This window comes from Chrysochloris asiatica, unplaced genomic scaffold (assembly GCF_000296735.1).
Source record: "Chrysochloris asiatica unplaced genomic scaffold, ChrAsi1.0 scaffold00739, whole genome shotgun sequence".
NCBI lineage: Eukaryota > Metazoa > Chordata > Mammalia > Afrosoricida > Chrysochloridae > Chrysochloris > Chrysochloris asiatica.
In genome coordinates, this window is record NW_006409257.1 from 15940 (window position 1) to 23035 (window position 7096).

General features: G+C 36.3%; 1 pseudogene; it reads left to right on the plus strand.

Annotated features, from left to right (window-relative positions):
* Positions 1-1913: 1913 nt before the first annotated feature.
* LOC102826373 lies at positions 1914-6803 on the plus strand (annotated as a pseudogene).
* Positions 6804-7096: the final 293 nt, after the last annotated feature.

Consider the following 7096-nt stretch of genomic DNA (forward strand, 5'->3'; position numbering starts at 1 on the left):
TGCTATTTTGTTTTGTTTTGTTTAACATCATTTTTCCCTTAATTTTTCCAATATTGTCATCTTTCGTTTGGGGAATTTTTCTTGTGTATTCTTTTGATTCCATCATCATTTCCTTTTCTGTACATTAAAAAATTATTTCTTAGTGGTTTTCATGGCATGCATAGTTAACATGAATTTATAACAATATAGATTAAATTTATACCAACTAACCTTTCATTTCTGGTAGCTTAGTGGTTACGAATCGGGCTGCGTGAATCGCAAGGTGAGCAGTTCGAAACTACCAGCAGTTCTGTGGGAGAAAGATGAGGCTTTCAGCTCCTGTAAAGATTTACAGCCTCGGAAACCCTGTACAGGGTCACTATGAGTCGGAACCGATTCCATGGCACCTAACAACAACAACAACAAGGAGCTCTGGTAGCATAGTAGTTACGAATCAGGCTGCTAATCTCACGGTCAGCAATTCGAAACAACCACAGGGGGAGAAAGATAAGGCATTATGCTCCTGTATAGATTTGGAAGACCTGTACAGGTTTGCTATCAGTTGGAACCAACTCCATGGCACATAACAACAACAACATAGTCATGAGTGCACTGCTATCTTCAATTTTTCATTATAAATTAACTTTTGTTTTTGAATGGCTGTTTTCACAGGATCCGTTGGTGAAATCTGATGGATCAAGATCAGGACTATGGATGGGTAATTCAAGACTTCCAGATTAGGAGTTTTTCAGAGTGTCAACAGTGTGAACAGAGATATGAGGATGTGCATTGGACATGCAAGATCTCAAAGCCCTAGGATAGCAGACCTCTGCTTTAACTTAAAGTTTAAGCTTCAGCTTTTCAGTGAGAATCTCACTGTAAGGAGCTCTGCTTATTGTTGAGCCATTTTCCCTGAGAGTGTTCCAACACTGTCCCTTGTTGTTACAGTTGCTATGGTTCCAATGAGTCAGTAACAAGTCACAGCGATCTTTTGCAAAATGGAACAAAACACTGCCCAGTCCCGCACCATTCTTACGTTCATTACTACCTTGAGCCCGTTGATGCTGCCGCTGTTCCAATATGTTTAGTTAGGAGTATTCTTATTCACTGAACATTGAATTTACCAAGCATACTTTCTTTCTTAAGGGATTAATCATTCCTTATAACATATCTCAAGTATGAAAGATGAAGTCTGCTTATCCTGATTTCTAAGGAACATTCTTGCTGTATTTTTTTCTACATAGACGTGTCTTTTTTTTAGGAGTCACTTGAGAGTCCCAGAAAAATGCAAACATCATTTTTTTACTGCTGATGGTTTAATTTGAAAGTTTTCTTAGTTAACATTCAAGGATATTTCCACTGTAAACTCTGTCACTAGGATTATCATGATGAATTATGTTTGAAGATGTTGATATTTACACCTTCACAGAATTGACCTTTAAAGAAAAGTGCTGATAAGACTGGGCAGCCAATAGTATTTCTAACATAACCGGAGTGTGGATTAACTTTTATTCACCCTCATAGCTGTTAGTAGATATGTATGTCATTTGTATAGCCTAGCTCTGCTGTCTGAGGAAGGCATAGATGCAGACTGAGCCATAAATCTTCTTCTTGAGTCTATTTATATTTATAAAATCTCTACATATTTTATATAATCATGAAAACTTACATATTGCAAATCATAAATTAACATCACAAACTTTTTCAGGATAAATAAGTGTTGGGAATATGCTATATAATCTTCAGTCATTATTTTTCTTGTGTTGACAAAATGGAGACCATACATTTGATTATTTTGTCAGCCCATCTTTCTATTAGATTCATCAACAATATAGAAACCAGAAACCAAACACTTATTTCAGAATTCATTCTACTGGGAATGTCAGAGGACCGACTGAGAACTGCAGCCCCTCATATTTAGCCTGTTTCTGATCATGTACCTAGTCACTGTCCTTGGGATCCTACTCATAGTCCCGGCTGTCAGCTGTGACTCTTACCTGCACAACCCCATGTACTTTTTTCTCTCCAATCTCTCCTTTACTGATATCTGTTTAAGCACAACTACCATCCCAAAGATGCTTGTGAATATCCAAACACAGAATCACAGCATCACATATGTAGGCTGTCTTAACCAGATTTTCTTCATTACAGCTTTTTTTGGTTTTGAAAATTTCCTTCTTGCTGTAATGGCCTATGACCGCTATACAGCCATTTGTCACCCACTCAGGTACACAGTCATCATGAACTTCTACTTCTGTGGACTACTGATTCTACTTTCCTGGTTCATGAGTATGGTGAATGCCCTGCTCCACACTCTGATGGTTTTGCATCTTTCCTTCTGCACAGAACTAGAAATTCCTCAATTCTTCTGTGAACTTGCTGTGGTCCTTAAAATTGCTTGTTCAGTACCCTCATTAATAACATCCTGATATACATTTTGACTTGCATATTGGCTGGTATCCCTGTCTCTGCCTCTTACACTCACATCGTCTCCTCTGTTTTGAAAATGGCATCAGTTGAAGGAAAATATAAAGCTTTTTCCACCTGTGGGTCTCATCTTTCAATTGTTTCTTTATTCTATGGGACAGTTTTAGGTGTGTACTTCAGTTCACCATTTACAAACTCCCCCAAGAAGACAGCAGCAGCTTCAGTGATGTACATTGTGGTCCCTCAAATGATGAATCCATTTATTTATAGTCTGAGGAATAGGGATATAAAAGTAAGCTTGAAAAAATTATTTGTTAGAATACATTGATTTTAGTGATTATTTCACCTCTTCCAATTCATTAATTATTAAGACCCATACTGGAAAATGTTCTGTGCATGTCAGCATCAGCATCAACCACACTCAATATCATTACATGCAAAATGGAGTAAGTGTATTTTCTGTTTGCTTTTAAATGGTTGTTAAATATTTGAATAACATCACCAATACCAAAACCATTAGGGCAAATAACGAAAAAAATCTCAGTCACTAACATGCTCAAAAATATGAGGAGATATTAGAAGAACTTTCAATAGAGGAGTTTCAGACATAGGGAGTAATCAGACACAGGACAGTACTGCATCATTGGTCATATATGAACTGACGTTTTCCTTGGATTCAGTTCCCTCATTGTTTCCAGATTTCTATGACAGATGCATACATAATACTACACATGTTACCCAAGGAGAGATCATTTACACTCTTTCCTGAACCTAAGTTAATATATCTTTTGATGGAATCATTAGAAGATTTGCCTTCTGTAGTGCTTTAAGTGGTGGTCCTCAAATGGAATTTCCAAATCCTAATATTTGGAATCCTGGGTTGATTATGCATGATAAGCACTAGACTATTAACACAAGGTCGGTGGTTCATAGCCACCAGTTGCTCCTTGGAAACTCTATACAATGAACAGCAATATTAGGAACCTATAACTATTACTGGTGTGATAAAGGATAAATTTTACATTGATTGAGCAAACAGTATTTGTGGAGAAGAGTAGACAGTATTGTGATAGATTTAATTGCAACCAAATGTGTTCTCAGAACATAGTGCAGAAGAGACAAATGAATATAGAATGCCAGAGGGAATAACAGAAGTATTTGGCAACTGGTCAAGAAATTAAAGGAACCACAAAGATGTTGCTGATATAGAAAAAGCTGTTAAATATATTCTCACGCAGTGTTATAAAATAGTACACTCCTGCTGACACCTTGGTTTCTGTCTTCCAGATTAAAGAACTATAAGATAATATATTTGTCTTTTTGAACAAACATGCCTGTGGTAATTGTCATAATACAAAAAAAAAAAATTGTATAATCTCTTATCACTAATAAAAATGAATCATAATACCTCTTCTTAATATAAAGCCTGTAAAGATTCAAGGCATCAGAAGCCCTATACAGTGTTACTATGAGTCAGAACTGACTCGACTTCTTAACAAACACAATATAACCAGATATGCAGAAAAATATTACTAAATAAGCATTAAACTGACTATCTGCAGTGTCAGTCCATCTAGAAGTCAACCCTAGCCACTACAAGCTTAGAACAATGTCTGCCACATACTAAGAACTAAATAAAATTCAACTAGTATCATCATGTCCCATTTCTCGCCAATATTTATAAGTAATATGATCCTTTTGATCCCTCATATTTTTTTTAATATTTTCTTCAGTAATCATATTTTATTGAATATACTTTAACAAATATCCTAGGATTTTTCTGTCTTAGGTATATTGTTTTTTACTGTGGAAAATATATATAATAAAAATTACAGTTGTAAACATTCTAAAAAATACAATTCAAAGGCATTAGGTACATTCACAATGTTCTACAACTTTTACCTGTATCTGGCTTCACAACTTTTTGAAGACGCCCACCCTCCCCATTTAATCAGTCACTCCCCTATCCTTTCTCCCCTAATCCTTATAGCCAATTATGTGTTTTTTATCTCTACAGATTTGTCTTATCTGATATTCATTATAAATAGAAAATTTTTTAATTTGAACATTTGTGTCTAATTCTTTTGGTTAGCATAATATTTCAAAGCACATTTACATTAGAGTATACATCATTATTTTTTAATTGAATAATATACCATTACATAGTTTGTTTTACCACATTTGTTTGTCCATTCTTCTTTTTATAAATATTTAAGGGATTTTATTTGTTACCTAATCTAAGAAATAGTGTTATAAATATCTGTGTACAAATTTAGGGGCTACATACATGTTTTCATGTCTATTGGGTATATAGCACTGAGTGGAAATGTTATGTCAAATAATCCCTGTGCTTATCTGTATGAGACAGTCTCAAATTATTTCCAAAGTTGCTATACTCTTTTACAGTCCCAGAGAATTGCATGTTTCCATTTTTTTAGAAAACCTTACAAACATCCATTGTTTTCAGTTATTATTATTATCATTTTTGTTGTTGTTATTATTACAAGGTCCCCAGTAGATGTAAACTGTTCATGACTACTAAACCAAAAGATTCAAAGTTTAATTCAACCCATTGATAGTTCAAAAGATAGGACTGGATAGCTCTTCCATAAAAATTGCATCCAAAAAGTTTAGGTCTTCTCTTACCTGGGTCTCATTACTTGGGCCGTTTTCAGGACCGGTTAATATGGATGATGATTCTAGAACGAGGCTATACTTACTGCTGTATTAACATTAAAGGATCAGAATTGCAAGAGACATCCTGTCATACTGCTGAAGCTCGTAGAGTTGATGAAGTGTTTGAAGGTGCCTTTGAGCAGGAAGAAAATGCAAGAGTGTGTTCCCTTAATGAGCGAGCACTTTGGAAATATTTTGACTCCTTGTACAGTTTTGCCTGTGAAACTATATTCTGATGCCAGGAATGTACTGTCTGGCATAATCAATTCTCATGAAAACTTAAAAGAATTTAAAGATGACCTCATGAAAGTACTTGTGTGGATACTTGTTCAGTACTGCTCCAAAAGGCCCAGCATGCAAGAGCATGCTCCCCAAACTCAAAATAAAGGGACGGCACCTGTGCTAGCCACCCCTGCTCTGAATCCTTCACCACAACCCCAGTGCCCAGAAGACATGGATAGTTTAAATTCAGAAACTATTGAGGACTGGTCTGATGAAAATATTTTTGATGATGAGCCAACCATTAAAAAGGACAAAGAAGAAAAACATCAGTTGAAAGTTTTGCCACATACAAATTTGCCTCTTCCAGGATCAATAGAATCATGGGCTGATTTTTCTACAGGCAAAGTTCCTGAAAATAATCTTCATAAGACAGTTTTATTGGGATACCCTGCTACTGACAAAGGAAAACAAGATGGCATGGCCTATATCCCTCTCATGGAGTTCAGCTGTTCACATTCTCACCTGTTAAGCTTACCTGGGGAGTGGAGATCTAACTGTTTGCCTAATACTAAAATGAAGGAGATGAGCTCATTAATTCCAGAAGACTGGTACCAATTTGTTTTAAAGCAATTGGAATGTATTCATTCAGAAGAAAAGGGCTCAAATGTACTAGAGGAAATTGCAAAGGATAAAGTTTTAAAAGACTGTTATGTTCATGCAGTAATGACTTGTTATTTTACTTTGTTTGGGATAGACAATATGGCTCCTAGTCCTGGTCACATATTGAGAGTTTACTCTGGTAGCGTAGTGGTTACGAATTGGGCTGCGAACCTTAAGGTCAGCGGTTCGAAACTACCAGCCGCTCCATGGGAGAAAGATGAGGCTTTCTACTCCCGTAAAGATTTACACCCTCGGAAACCCTGTACAGGGTCGCTATGGGTCGGAATCGACTCGACGGCACTTAACAACAACAACAACATGGTGTTTTGCCTTGGTCTTTTGCCTTGGATTGGCTCATGGAAAGACCAGAACTATTCCAGCTAGCACTGAAAGCTTTCAGGTATGCGGTGAAACTAATGATTGATAAAGCAAGTTTAGGTCCAATAGAAAACTTTAAAGAGCTGACAAACTACCTGGAGGAATATGAAAGTGACTGGTACATTGGTTTGGTATCTGATGAAAAGTGGGAGGAAGCAGTTTTACAAGAAAAACCATACTTGTTTTCTCTGGGGTATGATCCTAATCTGGGAGTTTACACTGGGAGAGTACTTACCCTTCAAGAATTATTGATTCAAATTGGGAAGTTGAATGCCGAAGCTGTTAGAGGGCAGTGGGCCAACCTTTCATGGGAATTGCTATATGCCACAAATGACGATGAGGAGCGATACAGTATACAAGCTCATCCACTTCTTTTAAGAAACCTTACAGTACAAGCAGCTGATCCTCCCCTGGGATATCCAATTTATTCTTCAAAACCTCTCCACATACATTTGTATTAGAGCCCACTTGGAATTGAAAATGTTATCTTCAAATATATCTCTTCATCCTAGAAAAATTAACAGGGTGATTCCTATAACCTCATTGGACTTTCCCCCAATGTTAGAAGCCTGAGAAAAGCTAAGCTCCCTAAAGTTAATGTCTCAGCCATCTGAATGGTTATATATATATTTTGTTGTTGTTGTTGTTGGTTTTTTTTTTGTTTTGTTTTGTTTTTTTTAATTGTCTTACATAAAACTTAAAACTAGTTAGGCCAGTGTTTGTCCCCTGTGGATTATGGTATGCTTTGAAAAAT